At 40.0% G+C, this 23,561-nt stretch overlaps 1 protein-coding gene across 1 annotated transcript in view; it reads left to right on the top strand.

Annotated features, from left to right (window-relative positions):
* The window catches only part of clocka (clock circadian regulator a), a 92,609-nt gene that overhangs the window by 13,632 nt on the left and 55,416 nt on the right, over window positions 1-23,561 (top strand). Inside the window, exon 2 of the mRNA XM_017688102.2 lies at window positions 10,526-10,617. The gene's annotated coding sequence lies outside the window, so the exon portion shown is untranslated. The remainder of the gene's footprint in view (window positions 1-10,525; window positions 10,618-23,561) is intronic.

The raw sequence follows: 23,561 nt of genomic DNA, 5'->3' as shown, positions 1-23,561 counted from the left end.
CACTTTACTTTGCGAACATTTGTCAGAAGGGTCCCAGTATAAGCGATATAAGCCAAATTAGGTGCTTTAGATTAGATTAGATTATTTTATATTATAAGGGGCAGTCGTGGGCTGGAGTTTTCAGGAACCAGCGGTTCTGGTTTGTGACCGCTCCCTGGGCGCTGTGGATAGGTCTGCCTACCGCCCTGGGCAAGTGTGCTCACTGCCCACTAGTGCGTGTGCGTGTGCGTGTGCGTGTGCATTCACTACTGCACAGATGAGTTAAACGCAGAGGGGAATTTCCCCGTTGTGGGATTAATAAAGGACAACTTCACTTATTATTAGTTACGTAAAATGTACAAACAGAATTCAATCGCAGTTATTTGTATATCATAAACATGTAAGGCCTGATAGCAATGCAGACGGGCTGTTTTTGCTTTAGGACCAATCTGCTTCCCCTTCTTGCACAGTTGTTGCTTCTCTTCACTGTTCTTTGTAGTGTTCACACAGGGATCTGTATAAAGACCAGCACATTTGGTTATAAGAATTATTATTCTCAGAGCTGACATTTTTTTCCATAATTCCAAATTTCCTGCTTCCATATGGGAATGAAATTGGAGTCAGTGGCCAGTCTTATTGCCAGGCAAATGCATGGCAGCCTCAGAGGGATGCTGGAGCCAAACTGGCGCGAGGCCATCAGCCCTGGGCCCGGAGGGACTCGTGACTCCTCTGTGGGTGTGTGGGTCACTATGACGAGTCCTTCTGCAGGCCTGCAGCTCTCAGCATCCGCCCACTCCACCCAAACCCGCCTGCCTCCATCTGCTTACTGCACTCTGTCAGGCTCCAGATTCAGCACTCGGCTGAGGCACATTTTATGACTGAACAGCTGATGTAATATTAAAAGGACTTGAGGAAAATATAGGGTTAGCCTTAGCCTGTTTATTGTTTTGCAGTTGTTCTGTTGTAGAAGGAAGGATTACTGTTCTGCGTTATACATTTTTAGCTTGCTTGTGTGAGACATCCGATTTGGGCAGGATCTCAGCTAATTAGCAGAATACTCCAGCATTTTCAACCTAATCTCCAGCTACAGCATCTGTATCACAGTCAATTAACACAAGCAATGATTTTGGGCTGTTTCTCTGTAGTAAAAGAACAGAGAACCTGTTGACTTATAACTGAATGGGCAAGTGCTCTAGCTGTTATTCAAACTTGGGCCTTTGCTGGTAGGACTGGATAGATTTGCTGATAATCTGCTGAGATTATAACTGAGTTTACATGTGTTGGAAATTGAGTTCTTACTCTTATGCTAGTTTGTGTAGAAAGTGTTAGCTATCCTAACATTAACTAGCTGCTTCATAACTACTGTGGCCTACAAAATGAAAAAAATTGACTAGATATGTGCCGCATTTTACAAAAGACCTCCAAAATAATAAAACATGCTGCAAGTTTGTAGATGCTCTGCGGACTCTGAATGTGCTTTCATCCAGATAACATCAGCGCAGTGTTTTACAAACGTGATGCAAATACAGAAAGCTCAGCTTCAGAATCGCTGCAGTCACGACACAGTGGAAATGGCAGTGGTCACACCTCGAACTGTATCAAGTACAGCTCAGCTTGACCCGCCATCCAGATGCGTGGAAGACAAACATTTAGTCTTTTTTCTGTACTGGCACCCAGGTGGTTGAACGAACTCCTGCTGGCTGTCCGTACAGCTGAGTCTCTCGCTGTCTTCAAACGTAGACTGAAGACACATCTCTTTATACGGCACTTAAATGAACACTGAATTAAGTATTGATTATGGTGTATTACACTTATTGAAATGTGTTGTATTGCACTGTGCTGGGTCTAACTCTGTTCCCTTTTCTCTGGGTATCAACAGTGACTTTTCTGTTTCCTGTTATCCAAGCTCAGGACTGTCTTTCTCTCTAACCTATTGGTAACTAGCAAAGATACTTTCTCTAGATAGACAAAGCACTTCTTTTAAGTCACTCTGTATGAGAGCGTCTGCTAAATGCTGTAAATGTACACTCCAAGAGAAAGGAGCTGTTCAAGAAGATAAATTCTGTGCAGTATAGACATTTACATTTTTATTTGGGTAGATAACTAATCAGGGTATCGTACTGTGAATTAGCTGAATAGCGTAACTGTAAAACCATAAAAATAAGCAATACCAGCTATGACTGAACACTGTAGTGCAGTTATGACATGTCATTGATAACTAGCCAGCCAAGTCAACCATTAAGTAGCTGGAATGTGAGTCTCTGTGGACTTTTGTCAGTGATTTTTCCATCACAGATCTTCCATCTCCTCTGCATGTTTTCCAGAAATATTTACATTGTTTTACAAGTGGGTCACTTCTGTTTGTTGTGACCGGCTTTGGCTTGTTTCTGAAGTTGCCTGCTTTTGTGAATTTGCTGTGTGATTTGTAAAATTGATTGTAGTTCAGGTGTAGTCACTTTGATGAAGATACGATGCAAATTCATTAAAAAAACTTAAGTTTGCAAAAATGTTGTCATTGTACTCCGTATTGGGTCTTACGAGCTACTGTTTACAACAACAATACAGGCTAAACATGTACACACAATCATGCATAACATAACATGCAAAATACACCCAAACCTAACATATAGCATGAGATTAATATATAATAACACAAAAATAATTATGTTAAAAGATTAACAGCTAATTAACAGAAACCAGCTAAACTGCTAAGAATGCTGGGAAACTCTGCCTGCCAAAATATGTATGTTACCATTTGAGAACTAGTGAAGAAATAACCAGGAAAGAACTTTTTTTTTTTTTTTTTTTTTTTTTTAATTATTTTTTTTAGTTTTTATGAAAACTATTGGATCTGTATGTTAGTCAGTTTATATCCACTATTATTAGGTTTAGCTTCCTAAAATTGTGATTGAGTGTTCGTACTGCTGAAGACCTACTAATAACTGGTAGTAAGCCTAATTTGGGGGAGGGGGAGAAATACTGTGAATTGTCGTTGTCAGGAGACTAAGGCTGCTTTCACACGTGCTTTGTTTGGTCTGGACCTGCAGACTTGTCAGTTTGGTCCAAACTGAATTAGCAGGAGTGAAAGGTGCCTTAGACCATGGTCTGGAACAAAGGTTGGAAATTTGGTCGAAGCGAAAGAGGTACCCTCAGTCCGGATCAAACTGAAGCATGGTTGAGTTTGTTTTTGGATGGTTTAGAATTTTGGACCACTTGAGGCAGGTTATCGTCAGCCATCGAACAATAGAAGAAGAAAGAGAACCGGGGGAAAAAAATGAGGCACGGTAGCACACGAGGAGGGGAGGAGACAAAATATTGTGATTTGGTCCAATTTAAATAGACAAGTTGAAAAAAAAATGCTTTAAAAAGCTGAAACTTGTACTTTATTCTCTGAGAGGATACAAGAGATAGGATATTCATTTTTCTCCATTCAACTGAAAAGGCTACCTGCTGAATTGACAACATGCCGACGTCAGACGCTCACTCTTATACAAACCAGTCAAAGTGTAGGGAGACGCAGCCCACGTCGGTGGTGATGACAGTTGTCATGCAAAGTTCTGAAGTGCCCATACTAAATTGCAATGTGAAACTAATCAGGGCAAATACAATGTAACAAAAACAAACTGTGGTTTGGTCCAGGTGTGAAAACACCTGAAACTTTTAATCTTGTAAGCAGCCATCGACAGTTGTTCTACAGAGTGCGCTGGAGTTCTTTCCTTCTTTCGCTGATGTGAGATGGCGGTGGTTCAAAATAGCATGTGTTTATTTTCCTTTTAGCGCTCTGATTTGATTGTGTCTGATTGATGAAGGTTTTGGCCAGTCAGCACTTAATGGTTTGTGGTTGTCATTCATTCTTAATTTCCATATGTCTGATTAGTGGTGTGTACATTTGTGTGAAAGAGCTCAAAGGAAAGTGTTTATCAGCAGCTTGTGTGTCCACAGCCCTATGATTTTCTGTGATGTGGAGAGAACCATGGACCGGAGGTATAAAATTCAATTTCAGGCATAAACTCAAGAATTTGTAGAAATAATAGGGATGTTACTACAACTTTTCTGCACATATTAAGTGTTTTGTGTAATTTGTATTTATACTAGAGCTGTCCTGATTTTAAAATATTAGCTGGAGATTAAATAAAGAATATATAAATAATATATACTCATATAAAGAATTGTCATTAAGAACTACATTTTCTTGCTAGGAGCCTTTTCTTGTTAACTGTAGGGCTGAAAGATTAATCTGTTTTATATCAGTTTGAAAGATTGCAATTTTTAAATTGCAATGGCTGCAATTTTTATTTTAGTCTTGCAATCTGTTGTCAACAACACTGGTACAGTGCAAGTTTTTGAGGAGGGAGATTTTACCTAATAATGTGAAGCTTGGGAACTGCTGTGACATCACAACCACACATAACTGGCGGGCTGGTGCTCTGTGTTAACGTTGCAGGTCTCAAGGCAGGATAAATATACGGTGTTCCCTCGCCACTTCGCGGTTCACCTTTCGCGGACTCAGTGCATCGCGGGTTTTCAAAAAATATTAATGGAAAAAATATATCGCGGATTTTCGCTACTTCGCGCGTTTTCTGCGGAACTCGATCTGTGGAAAATCTATATATTTGATGAATTTTTACATTAAAAATCCCAAAATGTATAAAAATATGTTAAAAATATTAATTCTAACAATAAAGGAATGTTTTAAATCATAAAATATTGTACCTACGTAGGTTTAGGAATTCAAAACATTACAGTAAGTGTAGTTACAATACATGCACAGAACAGTGTGGGAATGGTTATTAAGGGAATGGGAAAGATTTATGTAGCGTAAAAGTGTGGGGGAGGGTTTATAAAGCCTTAAAATAGTGTATAAATACTTAAATATAGCGTCCCTACTTCGCAGATTTTCGTTTATCGCGGGTGGTCCTGGAACGTAACACCCGCGATAAACGAGGGAACACTGTACACTGGTCTTCTTAACCAAAAAAGCCCCATTCCTCAATTATAAACAATTGCAATTTTAATCACAATATTGGGTAGAAAAATAACAATTTGATATTTTGCTAAAATCGGTCAGCCCTAGTTAATTGTAAACAACTGCTAGGTGCAGGCTAAAATTGGCCCAACTGCCTGTTTAGCCATCTTTCTGCTCTGCTATGATCGATTAGTAGCTAGTACTAGTTGCACTGTTGAAATGATGCACTACATTGCTGAGCACACACCAGGCAAACATCATCACACAGAATCATGTGCAGAGTGATGCAAAGCTACATGAGTGGAATAGTAAACAAGAAAACCCTAATCACTCTCACAGCCTTATAAACATGCTCCAGCACAGAGTTAGAAGTTGGAACTCATGTCTAAATTAATGCGTTTCCCTCTTGCCTTCATTTACATTAATTTGCTTAACTCATCCCACCCATTTCACATTCTGCTTGCTGTAGAAATAACAATCGTGGAAAGTGATTGTAGTCAGGCTACACGTACGTGGGGTTGTCCTAATTATTTCTGTAATATTTTGATAGGCCTGCTTAGATCATCCAGATGTTTTTAACAAATTGTCTCTTTTTCTGCTTTGTATAAAGTGTGATCAGTCTACAGTATCTCTTTGTAAAACTCAAACTGAAACAGTACACTGTCACGTGTGCTGCATCTGACAAGCAGCTGTTTTAGTTTGGGTTGGATTTTTTTAAATATTTGAAATGCTAATCTGTTGTTTAGTGAAGTCGTGTAGATAGTTTTGTTTGCAAACCATGATTGGCATTTGACATAGGTTTATAGTTTAGTATGGTATGGTTGTCTAGTCTCTGTGAAAACAAACAGTCTTAGTTTTTGGTCGTGGTGGGCCATGTTGAGCAAATTCAGCATCACCGTATTTTCCAAATTCCACTAATAAATGAAATTTAAGTGAGCATTAATAAAGGGGGGGGGGGTCTCTCACACACTCACACACACACACACACACACACACACACACACACACACACACACACACATGCACGCACACATGCAGTGTTTAAAAAGTCCAGCAGCACTGCTGTATCTGATCCACTCAGACAAGCGCAACAAACACTAACACACCACCACCATGTCAGTGTCACTGCAGTGCTGAGAATGATCCACCACCCAAATAATAACTGCATACCTGCTCTGTGGGGGTCCAGTCATTGAAGAAGAGGAAAGGGTGCTAATGAAGAATGCAGAGAAATGGTTGCGCTCCAGTCTGTAATTGTATAACTACAAAATGTGATAAGTGGAGCTTGTTGTAGGGAAAAGACTATGAAGCTTCCAGAGAGACCAAAGTCTGTGACACAATCTGCTTGTCCTGTCTTTTTTTTTTTTTTTTTATGGCGTGAAAGATTCATACAGTTCCCTTAAAATAGTCATTTGGCCAAAAGGACATTGTCTTCTTGTATTGATTATGAGAGTTCTCACTTTTTTTTTTTTTTTTTCCTTTCTTCAGTAATATCAAGGACATTGGCTGTTCATCGCAGCCCTAGTGAGTGCACCACTGCTGAGGGTGACCCAGATGTTTTAGTTCTGATTTCATCTCTAATCAGAAGCTCTGGGAGAAGCTTGTGGGTGGAACCAGAACAGCTCTTAGAACTCCATTCGTAAACACGCTGACACACACAACGAATATAATGCATCATTTGCGTCCTGGTTTGTTGACACGTTTCTGTGCAGGATAACATTCGGAAAAGTGGGCGCCCCCCCCCCCCCTTACACACTCAGGAACACACATACGCAATATATATCAGTTTTTCTACCTGGGACTATCTATCTTTATCTTTATTATTATTATTATTATTATTATTATTATTATTATCATTATTATAGCATTTATCTTTTTTTTTTTTTTTTTTTTTTTTTTTTTTTTGTGTTTTCTGTAGCTTGTTTTTACATGCCTTTTTGTGATAATGCTTTCTGTAATCTCGTTTCCTGGGGAGAAAAGCTCTGCTCCGTAGCTTCTGGCTTATCAGTTAAAAAAGTGGTCTCCACCAAAATAAAAAATACTTCTCTAATTTTATGTATATTGCAGATTGTAAACATTTGGCTTTTTGAATGTCCATATAACCTACTGATGAGGACTGTTTGTTTGCTTGCTTGCTTGCTTATTTATTTATTTATTTATGGAGCTGTTTCTTTGCCTTACAGAGCTGCTTCAGCTCTTTATATTTAGAAATCTGTTGTCTTTTGTATTCATTTCTCTTTCTTAGTGCTGAAAAGTGGCAGCAGTCCTTTTAAAAACTCTCTCCACTCCTCTCTAACAGTCTCTCCACCACGCTGTTTGTGTTTCATGAAAGAGGCATGTGAGGGCAAAATCGATCATGTGACACTAAATTGATGCATGCAATTTTTTTTTTTTTTTTTTTTTTTTTTTTTTTTGGACCAACAAGAAAAAAAAATTCCAGTGAGGTTTTGGGGACATTTTGGGTGTCAAACTTTTTTTTTTCTGCTGAAGTAAAACAGGAGGAAGAAGTTTGATCATCTTTAAAATATTACCTTCAATTTTCACTTCTGTAGCCTGCATTGATAAACTTTTTGAAGGTTAGTGTTTTTCAACAAAAGTCCTTTCAGATGAAATTGTAGTTATTGATAACAGACAGATACCAAGTGGAAGTACTTGCTTGTATGTAATACTTATTTTGAGCATGTTAATAACAATATCTGACTTCTAAAGAACATTTATTACAACCATACGTGGAATAACAACTGTGATCTGTTGCTAAAATGTAAACATTTTATAAGATACAGAAACCGGAACTGAATCTACCTGCATTCGCATTACAGAGAAATATGAAATACAAACATAAAATGCAGATATTTTGTGCAGTCGCCTAGCGTTTCCTAAATATTCAGGTCTTCTGAAGTACAGATTTAAAATATTGGTGAAATCTGTCCGATGCAATGATTTATGCTGTGAGTCAAATACAGTTAGATTTCATGTTGTTAAATATGTAATATTGGGAATGTTTTCTGTAGTTCTGTTTCACGCAGACGTTTTCTAGTTCAGTAATTCAACTTTGGATTTTCCCTTCCTTCTTAAATGTGGCAGCAGTAGCAGTCTGAGGGCAGCTGAGGGCAAATTCGAATGTCTACCTTGGGTGGTTGATTAGCTGAGCTGTGTGAAATGGCGAGCGGAGAGAACAGGTGGATTGAACTGTCATTCGTCTCCTGTTCCGAAAGCTACTCTGTTGTAGAGTCCTGGAATCCGCATTTCGCTGGGAGTGTTGAAGACAGTATTGATGGGCAAAGAGCGGCAGACTGAAGGGAGACAGTGTGCCGACATTGCGCAAGTATCGATGCTAACACCTCAACTATGCTAGCTTGTTTGTGAAGACATCTGCTAAATGTCTCTGTTACTGGAATGAGGAGGAAACAAAATGTGTCCGCCTCTTATTGGAGGTTTACCAGCCATGGCCTACTGGAGCGAGACACCAGGGTTGTTCTAGGACCCACTGGAGGGATTATATCTGCAAATTGGGAACAGCTCAGGATCCCTCAGAATGAGCTGGAGGAAGTTGTATGGGACCGAATCATCTGGGATTCTCTGCTTTCCCTGTTGTTGTTGTTGCGACCGTAGCTGGATTAAGTGGTTTAAGTTGAATGAATGATGAAAATCATTTTAAGCATGATTTTTTTCAAAAGCTTACCTGTAAAAGGCCATTCATATGTAATTACTCTCAAAACATCATCAATAAAACACCAGCATGATGCAGATGAAAATGGCTTGCAGCAGATGTTAAATGGCTGCCCTGAAAGGAAGACGAGTTTTTAAACAGATTGGAAATTAACAGCTACTTGTGCAATGTCATGTTGCCTGTCGTGCTGTTCTGTATATAATTCACCTTCTTTACCCAAGACTTGTATTACGGCAAATATGCAGAAGCCTGGATATAGGGTGACGTTTTATTTTGACTGTGAAGGGAGCCAGAGTTTATGGTCAGAAATGCTGTTTAGTTATTTTACATCCATTTGCATCCACATTTATATGTAAATGACGGGTTACAGAGGTGTAAAGGTGTTTTCTGGCTTATGGTAGCAATTCGTAGTAATATAGCTCTCAAATCAGTGAATATATGTCCAATGAGGTTATTTTTGAGATTGCATAATTAGAAAACAATGATTATTAATTTAAATAAAATTAAACACTAGCCAGTTTCAAATTGATTGACTCAAAAAAGGTGTTTTAATAGTCTTTTGGGGTTTGAATGGGATGTTTAGCTGCTTAATGAAAATGATAAAGATGGAGATACAAGGTTTTCTTCTGACAGCAGCAGTGTCTATAATACTCACCAACCACTTTATTAGGTACACCTTGCTGGTAAAAGGTTGGACCCCCTTTTGCCTTCAGAACTGCCTTAATTCTTCATGGCATACTTTCAACAAGCAGTAGGAAACATTCCTCAGAGATTTTGGTTGGTTATTTGAGTTTCCTTTCTATCATCTCAAACCAGTCTGCCCATTCTCCTCTGACCCCTCACATCAGCAAGGCGTTTTCGTCCACACAACTGCCGCTCACTGGATATTTTCTCTCTTTCTGACCATTCTCTGTAAACCATAGAGATGGTTGTGCGTGAAAATCCCAGCAGATCAGCAGTTTCTGAAATACTCAGACCAGCCTGTCTGGCACCAACAACCGTGCCACAATTGAACAGGTTAAGGTTAGGTGTAACTAATAAAGTGGCTGGTGAGTGTATGTGTATGCTCGTATATATGTGTGTGTGTGTGTGTGTGTGTGTGTGTGTGTACACAACAGAGAAACCTGTTAGAATTGCTTTTTTAACACCAACCCTGTTGGCCTACCAGAAACGGTGCTAACGGTGCTTTTTTGCCTTTTCAGTTACACCCAAAGTGGAGCAGCAGTTACAGTTAATTACTGTACAGGTGCCTGACGGTAACTGCTGCGTATTTGAGTTGGAATAGGAATTTTAAATAGAAGCCAAATTCAGCTTCACCTCATCAGGTTTCTCTTTTGTTTCATGAGTGTGTCCTGTACACTCGTGGCTCTGACTGCCAGACTCTGCCAGACACTGGAAAACATTAGTTATCAGTAACAGCTGGTCCTCGACTTGTTTTGCACACAAGGTTGTCTGTTCATGTTTAGGCTAAGGCTAACCCCAAAAGACCAGCCATTTAATTTGTTTGCTGCCTTGAAAACACAGTGGGCTACTAGTTTCTGACTAGACATGAGGCAATTGAGGGGCTAGTGTGATTGATTGATTGATTGATTGATTGATTGATTTATTTATTTATTTATTTAGAAACACGGCTGAAACATCCATAACTCAGCCACTCAACTAGAGTGATGTGGTTTGCTCTAGGTTAGGGTTATTTGTGGCATAACTGTGTAACGGTTCTGACAAAACACATACCGTAGGAAGAACTTCAGCGCATGTAGCAGATGAACTGGTATGCCTCCCACCACTACTGCCTATGTTTTATATGGCCACACAATCTCTATAATACACTTTTAAAGCGGATGTCTATTTGTTGTGTACATAAACACTATTGGTGAACTTTTTTTACATTTATCCCTTTATCTCTACAGACTGACTGCTGGAGCCAACTTCCCTGTATGGAGATGCACAACTCTATGAAAAACTGCCCCAGATTTTCTTCAACTTAGTCACTTTGAACAAGGTAGGAGTGGATGTTCCATATGGAGATGGGGAAGAGTTTTTGCTGTAATTAGTCACCCAGTTCTGGATGTTGCTTTGCCTTGATATATGAAGTGCAAATGCAGTAATGTTACAATTAAATGGTCTGTTGAGATGCAGCTGTGAAAGTGGAGGCTGTTTGCTTTTGGTCTGAACCCCCTGGAGATGAAAAGGAAACGATCAATTTGTGTGGAATGGAGTGGAGAGCTTTACAAATTTTGCTGATATAATAAGTTTTAGAAATTGTGAGCCTGTAGTAATTGTTAGTGCAGTTCAAATATTATTCTAAGTTTGATAAAGAAACATCTGGTTATTTGGGTCCTCATACATCCTGAGAACATTTCATTTTTATTTTACTCTGACAGAAAAGTCTTACGTTCTACGTTCATCCAAATTTTCTTTCCAACATTAAAAAAAAATCATGAGACTTGACTGCATGCCTTTTAAAAAATATTCAAGTCTTATTTTCAAGGTCTGGCTTAGCTCTGGTATTGTCTGACGCTAGTTTTCACAGCTGGTTAGTACCAACTGGGTTCGATTTCCTGCAGCCTGAATTTCTTTAATCTACACGTCTTGGCATGAGTCCATTCTTAGTGTGAGGTCTGGTGTGTGGTGTGCTGTTTTCTGCTTTTTCTGCCTATGACTTTCTCCAAGTGAAATTTGCATGTAGATGGATGTGGCTGAAGGCTACAGAACTGATTGGAGCTTCAGAACTTTGACTGACCGCAGTCTGGACTTCCCTGGAGAGTGTGCACACACATACACATAGCTATTGCACTTTACTCTCCTCTCGTATTTTCCAGTGATCTCACTGTCTAGGATTCGCACCACCGCAGATCCCCCTTTTTTTTTTTTTCTCTCAAAGGGAGGAATACGAAAGATGACCTACTAGTGAAAATAGAGAAACAGGAGAGTCGGTATGACTGTACACATGAGGCTTACTTTACGCATATTTATTTGCAACTATATTTCTTGCTCCTCTGAAATTTGACACCCCCCCCCCCCCCTTGCAGTTGCCATTTCCCTGCTGCCTCAAGTATACATAGTTTGTTAGGCTTTGTTCACACAGCAGGTAAGTGGCCCAAATGTGATCTTTTTCCCTGTATGTGACACAGATGTGTCAGTGTGAACAGCAAAAACACATTGAATCTGAAATTTTCAATTTCGATTTGAGACGCTTTCATATGTGGTGTTGAAATCCAACACACATCCGATCTGCGGCAATGCGACTCACTTTGAACAGCCAGATCAGAATTCATGCAACTTTTACGTCAATCCAACTTGACATTTGTCATAATTTTGCACTGCTTAGACCTCAAATATTTAGGCTGATGTTTCTGTACCAAAAAATTAGAAGTATAAAGAAAAAAATGTTCATACGCAATTAAAATAAGATGCTTTACAGTACATAATATTTAAAGATTGTAATGCTAATTCAGGGATGCACCAATGATGAACTTTAACGGCCGATTCCAATTTCTTTACAGCTGTTTTTATTTATTTATTTATGTCTGAAACTCTCATTGTTTTGAATTGAATTCAGAACCATTAGCCAACTGCGGAATGAGACCTCTGCGTTTAACCCATCCGTGCAGTGAAACACCCACATACATGCACGCTAGTGAACACACACACACTAGGGGGCAGTGAGCACACTTGGGTGGGCAGCCCTGTCCACGGCGCCCAGGGAGCAGTTGGGGGTTAGGTGCCTTGGTCAAGGGCACTTCAGTTAAAGACTGTCAGCCAAGGGGATCGAACCGGCGACATTCCGGTCACAGGGCTGGTTCTCTAACCTCCAGCCCACAACTGCCTTTATGTGGGGTAAATGAGAACATGAAGCACTAGAACACTTCCAGTACTTTTTATTAGTACTGGTAATTAGAAATGACTTTTTATAAGCTGCAGTACAAACAGCATTATTACCACTTTAACGGACCAAACTGGCATTTAAAAATGTTCATGGCTGCTTTTGTAATTAGCAAGCTTGGGGCTACACAACTAGCAGAACACAAAATGAAAAACAAAAGTGATGTACAACAGTGTACGTTTAAGTCTGAAGCGCAAACCAGACTCCAGACACACTTGGACTATGGTTATGTTCATTACACTTATTCCAGCGTTTGCTTAGCCAGCTGATTAGCTCACTGGGGCTAGCTTAGCCAAACAGAAGTGCATTCCCATTGAAAAAATCTGCTCCTGGTTGTTTCTTACACTCCTTCTGCTGGAAGTAGACATGTCATGATACAAGCATCACAATACAATGATGATGACAGCAAGCCATGTTTGGTAGATGTTTACCTTTTAAAATTTGTTTTAATACTTACAGTAATAATGTATAAATACATAAAGTACATTGATAATCATGATTGATTTTATTATTGTTTACCTTCATTTAATAAGATGTAATAAAGAATAATACCTAAATAATGCTCAGGAAACTTTCAAGAACTGTAAAACAGGTGTGGTCTCTGAGGTGCTGAGGCAGAAGAAGGAAATTTTTCAGTTTTTGAACACAACGGCATTTAATGTGCATGTGCGTGTCGGTCATCACTGACAGGATGTTCCGGCCACGCAAGCTGATTGGTTGTGCTGATATTTATAAACATCACGTTTTTTTTCGCAAACACCATCACTCCGCTGAGACGCTGTTGCTAAGCAACGACTTTGACAGCTGTAGGAGACGTTCAAGCCATTTTTGAACGTTTTTGCTTCTTCCTTTCCCACAAACAGAGAATGGCCACTTTTTTTTTTTTTTTTTTTTTTTTTAGATCACGTTTGACTGACAGCCAATTTGGTCAAACTCTGGAGATGAGACTACACTAAATTTCCAAAATGTCATCACCACTATTAGCTTTTCAGTCGGCAGCTGTGACAGAAGAACAGCTAAACAACCTGGAATCAGCCAGAAATGAATCCAATACCATTCGCCAAACTAAATGGGCTGTAAGAGGCTTTAGAGACTGGCTGGAACAAACCGGCATTAATACTGATCCAGTCCAAAAAATGAAAAAACTGAGCTGAACTTGATATTGCAGCAGTTCTATGGCTCAGTCTGCACTTCAGAAGGCAAGGCTTGCAGCAGACTGAGCAGAGTGAGCAGAGCTCCAGTTCAGCAGTTACTCCAATGCAGCAGCAAGCTGCTTGTTATGGAATTTGGCAGAAGTAACTGCGAGCATGGCCCAGTTCATTAATTTCTTACTTCATTTGTTTAACTGTTGTATAAAAGCAACGGAACACTCGAGGTCATGTGTTATCACTATAACATCACGGTTGTGATGATCTACGATACTCCTCTTCGGCTCGTGCCTTTCACTAGAACACACTCCCTCTCATGTTCTATTGCTTAAACATACAGATGGTTTGAAATATACCTGGAGGAGGCATTAGTGTTATAATATTTATGAATGTATATGGATATCTAAAAAATAAATAAAATAAAAGAAGAAATAAGCGGTGTATTTTCTTAGTGTTGTACGGAGTGTGAACCAGTGAAATGTGTAGCTGACCTCTCACCACGTTATGTTTATTCATTATGTAATAGAATCTTTTGGAAATTGTTGAAACGTGGGGACCAAATATGCTCGTGTAACAGTCAGGATATACTTGGATGGACCCTTAAAAAGAGTATAGTATGTGTGGGGAAACGCTAAGTGTACTAACATTGACCACAGGTCAGAGTTTTCAACAGCACTACATCAAGAAACAGCTCTACAAACATAATCACACTGCTAAGGGCTGAGTGCTAATCACAGCAGGCTACAAACTCACTCCAGCCTGTTAGTGTTGAAATACTTGCAGGGTGACTAGCATGGCAGCTTTATGCAAAATCGACTGAATGATCATAATTAAAGTACTCCATGGTGTGCTGGCATTTTTGAGAGAGTTTCCGTTGCCAGTACAGGAAGCCGTTCCAAATGACATACTTTAGTTTGGTTGCATTTAAAATATAATCCTGATTGTATGAACTTCCACACACCCACACACACGTGTTACTCTGCTGGTTATGCGTTCCTCTTCCCTAGAATATGAGCTTTTACCTGTTACAGACTCTAAAATATGCTTCCAGAAGAGCTTCCAGGTATTAACTCCATTACACTTCATACTGTGCTTTTGAGCAAACTTTGCCTTCCAGGTCTGTAGGCTTGTAAATCTGGTTTTCCTCATACCTTGACCAGATGTCATCTGTCAGCCTAAATATAGCACCTTACGTGGTCATGAATTCAGATGTCCTCTTTGAATCGGTTTCCCTGACTGCAGGATTTCTTATGATTCCGTTTGTGCAGGCGCCCGAGATGTTTAATTGCTGCGGAAAATCTCGCCATGTTATCAGAAATTCTCTGACTTGTTCCTTATTTCTTTGTGTCTCCTTTGATGTGCGAGTTGTTTCAGCAGGGAAATTAGGACATGAGTTTTAGGGAAGTTTGATCTGGATTGCGATGTTTTATTGGACAGCTTCAGCTGGAGCGGGACGGAGAAAAATAATAGTCATTTAGTTCCTTTATGGTTGTTTTGGGATTTTTCTCTAGTGACTGTAGAGCAGATATTGCTCAATTTTGCAGGTGTGAATCTTGTGGATGCTGAAGGAGAAATAAAGGGGAAGGGGGGTGTTGTTTTATGTACAACTCTTTGGATGCTGATGTATAAACATTTACAAAATGTACAAATTGGGCTTAGATCTGTTTGGATCAGCATTAAAAAGAAATGGAACATTCATTTCTTTGATACAAACACAGTAACATGAATACAATGCTGATAATTTTGCAGAGCAACCCAGCAACACTAAAATATTCTGCTCTTTCATAGAACAATACAAACATCATTAAATATTGGTAAACATCATTAAATATGGGAAACATCCGTTTCATTGTGCATCCTTAGTCAATGGACGTGTAAGTGCGAGTCGGGTGCACATGTTTGCCTTGCGGCGTAGAGTCAGAGAGGTGTAAAGTGGATGAAATGTCATGTTTGTTTGACATTGTGTATGAGCCTATTAGCAGCCTTAAGACTGGGAGTGGCTCACGTGTACGTTTTTATTTTTCCTCTCTCTCTTTTACGATATAACTTTCTTCAATAGAACACTAAGAAAGGTTTGATACATTTTCGATATAATGCACCAATCTCACACTTCGATGTTCTAGCGACAGCCCTGGTGGCATTTTCTGCCACAAGGAAGGTGACCGTACTCTGCTGTCACTAGGAGAGGGCGCACTTCTGAGTTTTTCGACATGATTATAAAGGCAGAGGGCGATGAGTAAAATTAGTGGCCAAATATACATTAGCAATGTCTGAAACGTGGAGTTATACATTCCGTTTGAGTGGAACGACTGGCGATCTGTTCTCCTGTTACCAAGTGCAAGTGACGAGATCAATGACGTAACTGTACTGTCCTTAAGTGAACTCCTCTCTTTGTGTACATCCTAACAAGCTTTAACAGCGTTAACTGCTGCTCTCAACCACAGAACTGTTACAGCTCTCTAAAGGTCATAGTTAAGTATTAGTGCATTCCCAAGTAACGACAATGAAAGAACGAAGTGGGTTCATGTTAGTTACAGCCCTGATTTAAGCTAAAGTAAACTGAGGAAGCTGTGAGGCACTGGAAAGCAGGAGAAAGCCATCTTTCCAGGCTAGCTGTTTTTAGCAGCTGGCTAATTTGAAGTAGCGCTCTGTCACTCGCATAACACCGCGAATTGATGATACTGTAGATCAAACAAGAAAAAAAAAAGCACGGCTTTCGGTTTAAACGTTCTTTCTTTCTTAAATTATGATTATTACAAAAACTGCGGCTGTGCTTTTCCAGCCGATTATAAACAGCCCAACAGACACTTTCTCCCACTGTCCCATAATAGATTTGTGAAATGTTCCACTGTTTGGTGAGTGTTTTCTCTTGTTCTGGCCATAAAGGATACTTTAAAACAGCAATTAACCACCCAGGAGCAAAAATCGGCCTTCAAACTTGAAAGAAATAATGAATTGACAATTTTGGCCATATCTCTGAGCTCTACTAGTTGCTGACAAGTACAGTGGTGCTTGAAAGTTTGTGAACCGTTTAGAACTATGAGGATTTCTAGAAAAATAAGTGACATAAAATGTGATCAGATCCTCATGTCATAACAATAAATAAAGAAAACCCAGTTAAAGAAATAATAATTAAAAATCATTTATTGAACCAAGTGGTCTAAAGTTTAATGGTTTTATTGGCAAACGTATGTGAGCCTCTGCTTTTTGTAACTTGAGCAGCAGTGACCTCCATACAATTTTTGTAACTGTTGATCAGCCCTGCACGTTGACTTGGAGGGATTTTGTTTGGTTTTGCCAAACATCTCTCATTTAAGCCATAAAGATCTATTTTTGCCTCATCTGTTCACATGACGTTTATTTCAGTAGTCTTCTGGTTCATTCAGGTGGTTTTCAGAAACAGACAGCAGTGCAATATTGCTTGTTACATATGACACATACTTTTAAACCTCACATTTACATTCCTCTTACAGAAACAGAAACTCAGTGCTTGTTGTTGACCCATTTTATAGCACTGAATTTCTAAATGGTCTGATGAGAACTTGCCTATGCAGGTATGTCACCTTATTAATAACCTTATGTTTTCTTGGTCTACTCAGCAAATTCAGTCCTCTCTTGCAAGCACTGAGAAAACTACGCTCAAGCAGAGGTTCTTCATTTCTGCATAAGTGGGCATATTGGTTGGTTTTAAGAAACCAATCTTAATTAGAAAAGTATAGTTCATTTTAAAGTTGTTAAGATCTACAAAAATAACACATGCATTTAGTCCAGCAGGTTAGCGCTCAGCGAGTATAAAAATACTCAGCAAAAACATTTTAGGGGAAAATAAACTCTGAAGTACAGTAGCTTAGCACATAGTTATGTTCCGTGACTAGACCTTGGCCCCATTCTGTGACGGCCGTAATCCTGAATAATACAAAAAGTGAACACACTAGAAAATCAGTTGAAACAACAGAATACCACATTGAAAAATGACCACTTCATCCTTAACAAACATTTTCACCTCATATCAACATGGTTTCCAGCCTCCTTGTAGTTTTTAGGCAGAGGCTTTGTTTTTATATAATCTCTCCATAGCACAGCATTTCTGATCCTTTAGCTTTGTGACTGGACTGCACTGATGAAGGGCTGCTTGAGATTTTTTTTTTGTCATTGGTTCATCTATTGACTGATCAAATCATTATGCTTTTCTGTGTTTCCTCTCGCCTCACTTGCTCCAACTTGTATTTCAAATCTGTTTTGGATGCATAAAGGAATCATCGTGTCCACAGGTAATTGCTATAAGAAAAAAATATCTCCATTGGACTGATGCTTAGATTGTAGTGTAGGGGTGTAACAACACATTGGCTGTGTTTTGCATGCAAAACATGTGCAGCATGTACTTGCACGTTCCGATTGGAAGTGTACTTAGATGCAGACGTTTACACTGCTGTTATTCTTCTGTTTAACGGATTATTTACAGGATTACCCACCTCGTTCAATTGACTAGTCTGTTCCGATTGAGGTCTTTACACTGATGTATTCCATTCCCATTGAGCTATTAGTCGGATTATTAACAGATTTTTAGGCTGCATGTAAACGCAGCTAATATGATCTTGCTTGTAATATCAGAGGGTTGGTGGTAGGCTAGTGGTAGGAGAGCTGAGCCTGCAGCCGGAAGGTCATGGATTCAAATTCCAGGACAGACTTGGTGTATACCTGGTTGTGCCCTTGGGCAAGTCCTTCACGTTCCCAGGTTGCACTGCTCTGCTGGGAAGACCGTACAGCTCCCTGACTGGATATGGTTAGCAGCAAAATACTGATTCTTTTGCAGAATCAGTAAAATATATAATATAATGTAAAACAGTGTGCATTGTGGAGAACAGACTTTTATATTATGCCATCTAATGTAACTGTGTTGTTTGAACACAAGTTTCAAGCCATCAGCACTAATCAACATCTCACACCAGCACTCCTCCTACCTCTGAGCTCTAGTGTTGTTAGTAAGTTGTGCAAGAGGATTATAGTAATTTTTCCTCATTTAAGGAGAGTATTAAATTGTGAACCTAGTATCAGGATTCAGTTTAAACCAGTGTTTGATATTGGTGCTGCTTTTTGCACTCCAGAAGAGCTACTAAAAGCTAAGCTGCTTCAATTTGATAAATTTTACTGCACATTTTTTATCATATTGTTGTGGGTCCATTTAAAAAAAAAAAAAAAAATGTTTTAATGTTTCTGGCATCATCACACACTGAGTGTTTCTGGTCTCTTGGCTTAACCCATTTGTCTTATTTGAAAGTATTTTCAAATAAGGGGGCAGTCGTGGGCTGGAGGTTAGGGAACTGGCCCTGTGACCAGAAGGTTGCCGATTCGATCCCCAGCACCGACAGTCCATTACTGAGGTGTCCTTGAACAAGACACCTAACCCCCAATTGCTCCCCGGGCGCCGTGGATAGGGCTGCCCACCGCTCCATGCAAGTGTGCTCACTGCCCCCTAGTATGTGTGTGTCTATTCACTAGTGTTAATGTGGTGGTTCACTTCACGGATGGGTTAAATGCGGAGGTGGAATTTCCCCGTTTGTGGGATTAAAAAAAGTATCACTTATTTCACCTGAAGGCATATGAATCGACCCGTTTAGCCTGACTAACGAGAGCTGAGACATGTTCCTAATCATTTTTTGGTCTGAGGCCTGATTCTGTGGTGTGAAGATGTCCTATAATGTACACCGTACATTACATGTAAACATGCCTACACAGCGCATGTTTAACCAGCACTGCTGCATTTCTAGAACAATCTAATCTCTATAAGGTAATATGGATGTTGTGTCAATGTAGGATGTGTTTTAAAAGCTCAGTTATTTTTCCGATAGGGAAAACTGCTGTCTTGCTGCAGTTTGCCTGAAATCAATGAGTAAATTAAGAACATTTTATTTATTTATTTTTAACTAAGTTAATTTTTACTGTCATTTGGCGTTGTTACCGTGGTAACTTGATTTACTATCACTAAGCACAAGTCTGGCTGTACATGTGAATATTATAGAACACTTTCAGTATTCTGTAATCAGCATCATTGGTGAATAATAGATTGTTTGCTTGATACTGAAACTTCTCTAAGGGTGGTCCAGTCTGTTCTGTGGTTGCTGTGGAGTTTACTGTGGCCCAGAGCAAAGTATTTATTATTCATTTTATTTTTTTGATAAAGCTGCGCTCAGAGTCCTCAGGGACATAAATGGTTTTAAAGTGATTTTTACTGCATGTTTCTGTTTCATTCGTTGTTTGGCTATAGATAAGAGCTGTAGATTAATATATAATTTGCCGCTCTTTGCCTGTAACCCTCTTTCTTCCCCACCTCCTCTCCCGTCCTGCTTGCTGCCCCTCTGGAGCAGATCCCAGCTGACCCACTTGGCTGAGGTGCTGGCGTTTGGCTGCGAGCCGGCGCCTCTAGGAGCCCGGGCCAGAGGCTGCAGTAGCTCCAGCAAGGGGTCCTGCCAGCTGTGCCGTGAGGGCCTGCCAGTGGAAAGCGGAGCCGTTCAGACGTTTTCCTGTCTGCTGGCCGCTGGAAGCATGCGGCAAACAAAGGGAGCTTTTGTGAGCAGCAGGCACGGGGCTGTGCAGCCACAGTGGGGCTCCAATTCGGAGAAAGACTGGATGAGGGATGATTAGGTGGCACACAGTCCTCTAGAGGAAAGCCAGTGATGTTTGGAGAGATCGCTGCTTGTTGGTCAGGTGATGGGCAGGCTGATAAATGTGGTGGTGTTGGTGCTGCTCTGGAGAAAAGTTTGGCGTGCAGCCTGGATCTTTAAACTCAAAGTGGAAGTCTGTTCTTGGAAATGATGCTCACTGATGGAATATTAGCACGTGTGATTTGTATTTGCTTCATCATTATAGGATGTTAGAACCTGCCACAGCAAAAAGAGCTCTCATAAAAAGCAGACAAAACTCGCTGATCTCTCCAAGTGATATTTGATCTGAAATAGTTTTAAGACCTATGAAAGAATGACACGAAATCCAGTTAATGTGTTGCAGGTTTAAAAATGCAGCGATTCTTTACGGAATGCACTTGCTGAATATTAACCTCCCTCAATGGCTGGCCCACTTCTTCTGCCTCTCTTGCTCACTCGCTCTTTCGCTGTGTGTGAGAGAGGGATATTAATGCTCATTAGAGTTGTTTACCATTTGCATCTTGCTGTGTGAGCTCAGTCTTCTGCAGTCTCACTCTGAGATTAAGGGTCTGTCCCTACATGTAGGGGCAAAAGAGCAGAGATGTGTTTTCCACATTTTGCATGTAAGTGGCTATTGTTGTTTTGTTGTGATGTAGCTCATCTGTAGTTAATTTGCAAACATTGCAGGATATCAGAGTTATCAATAACATTAAGTAAGTGAGTGTGAGAGGAGTCTAGACGACTTCTGGTTTTAAATGTCGACCAAGGCTGCTGTTGGACTGGTTGTCATGGTAACGGCGGTGCAGTCAGGCTGTGCCGTGTGGTGCCCGCCCTACCAGCAGAAGCTTCGGTGTCACTTTCATGCAGTGGTTCCTTACCCCTGGTTGTGGAATACCCCTGCCATACATAGTTCAGTGTTTTCTTCTGTGAAGTATCCACCTTACCTTTAATGTATTGGAGCAGGTACACACTGACAGCCAGGTGCAGTCATAAATTGAAGAGCATATGGTTGACACTCATGTCACTACACAGCAATGTTTAATGCAAAAACTGTATGTAGCCCTTTTTCATCAATTTACCACTGCCTGTTTCTGCTAGCGCCTCTATGGGAGCGGCAGTGTTGTGCTCCATACTGCAATGTAAGTTTCACTGTTAGTGATACAGCAAAAATGACATCACAGTATTTAAAGACATTCTGTAAATCGGGCTGTGAATGTGGTATTCTTCTCATCCCACATGAAACCAGATCAGGCTCACAAGCTAATGTCCTTTTGTTTTGCATAGTGCTTTTCTGTCAACATATGGCTACATAAATATTATATAACATGGACAGTCTGACCTGTGACCTGGTGGACTGTGCACTGACATTGTAGTGGGTAGCCCAGCTTCTATTGTATGCTCTTTTTTTGAGAAGAATGAAAACCGCCATCTTTTATTGGCTCTGGGGGTAAACAGGAATGTGTTTTGTGACTGGTAGGAGAAACTTGGTCTGGTTGTTTCTGAGATTTATACAGTGTGCCTAACACCGTGTACACAATCCTTATGCGCCTGTACAATTCTTCCACTCTTGATGGTGATTCCGAATACCTTGATTCAGGTTACTGGCCAAGATTAACTGATGACTTTAGACATCTTAATTGATGTAGACAACAGTTCATGTCTGCAAAGTGGCACTCCTTTCATCTCTTTTAAAGAAACAAGCCTGTAACGTGATTTTTCATAATAATTATCTGTTTGCAGAGCCTTCAGTTCCACTAATAAAAACACCAAATGAAGGTTAGATGAGTACAGTGTTATTGAATTAAAGGCTTCCATTTTAGAACTATCATACAAAGAAATGGTACTAAAAGTAGAGTGATCACGTCTGTCCAGATCTGTTTAATGATGTCAGTGTTGGTGCTGAAACCAATCCAGGATATTGGATCAGTGCATCACGTGTACAAAAGATTATCTCAAACTTTTTTTCTCTGTGTTTGTTTAAACTGCCTTAATGCCAGAACATAAAAGGACAAAACATTCAGTGCTTCCTTATGCAGCCTTCTCTTAAAATATTTCTCAGTATTTAACTGTTAAGCAAATATCAGATGCATCAGTAGTGCAACTAGGCAGCAGCAAGTGCTTTATTATTGTTCTGCTGCTTTACTCCTACCACCACACCTCAGAGTCTCGGGCACCCCACCCTCTGACCTGCATGTGTGTGTTCTGTCCCATCTGTCTCCCACCGCAGATCAGGCTCCACTCCAGCTGTTTCCGCTACCTCCTGAATCATGACTGACCCTGTCAAAAACGAATGACACTGCAGCAAGATTAGTCACAGGGCTGGGTCACGTAGTGCCATTGTCACAACACAGAATTTGCACAGTCCTGAACCTTTCAATTTCTGGTGCTAGATTTCCACAACCTATGAAATAAATATTTATTCTGATGGTAATTGGATATTACAGTTTAGACTGTTAAAATAATCTTAAAATGATTTAAGCAATCAGTTAATTGTCATTGTTTTCAGTAGTTAGAGATGTTTAATTGCTCAAGTTTGACCTTGAAAAAAAGACTGTTTCCAATTGAAAAGCAGTTATAGCATTTTGTTCTAGCTATGTGAGCAGCAACAGGGGACACTCGTGGGCTGGAGGTTGGGGGACCCGCCTTGTGACCGAATGGTCAGTGGTTCGGTCCCCTGAGCCGACAGGACATGACTTCAGCGAAGTGCCTTTCAGCAAAGCACCCAACCCCCAACTGCTCCGTGGGCACTATGGATAGGGCTGCCCATCGTGTGGTGCAAGTGTGTTCACTTCCCCCTAGTGACGCAGCACAGATGGGTTAAATGCGAAAGTGAATTTGTGGGATTAATAAAAGTTAACATAAGTAGTTAATCACAATTAGACGTGTTTATTTTCTTGTTTGACCTTGAAAAAAAGACTGTCTCCGTTTGAAAAGTGCATTTTGTTATAGCCGTGTGAGCAGCCAATATAAACTTCACCAGAATGTGTTTATCAGTTTCAGTAATTTTTATATCTTTATCATGTGAACGCAGTGTTGACATGAACGTGAAAAATCAAATGAATGCAGGGTGAACATAAATGTCACAACTCCATAACTGTAGCTTTCTTCTTAGCCTATGCTTTAGGTTTCTTTTAAACACTGTCCCGCATCGTCTGCTAAAGGCATTCTCATGTGGTAGCGTTAATGATATTAATGATATTCTCAGCATCAGCAGTGTGTTTTGTGTCCTTAAGCTTTGATGTCCTTCAATGATGAACTAATTCACTGTGGC

This window comes from Pygocentrus nattereri, chromosome 4 (assembly GCF_015220715.1).
Source record: "Pygocentrus nattereri isolate fPygNat1 chromosome 4, fPygNat1.pri, whole genome shotgun sequence".
In the NCBI taxonomy this organism is placed as follows: Eukaryota; Metazoa; Chordata; class Actinopteri; order Characiformes; family Serrasalmidae; genus Pygocentrus; species Pygocentrus nattereri.
Note: the sequence above shows the minus strand (reverse complement) of the source record. Positions and strands in the feature narration are given on the sequence as shown.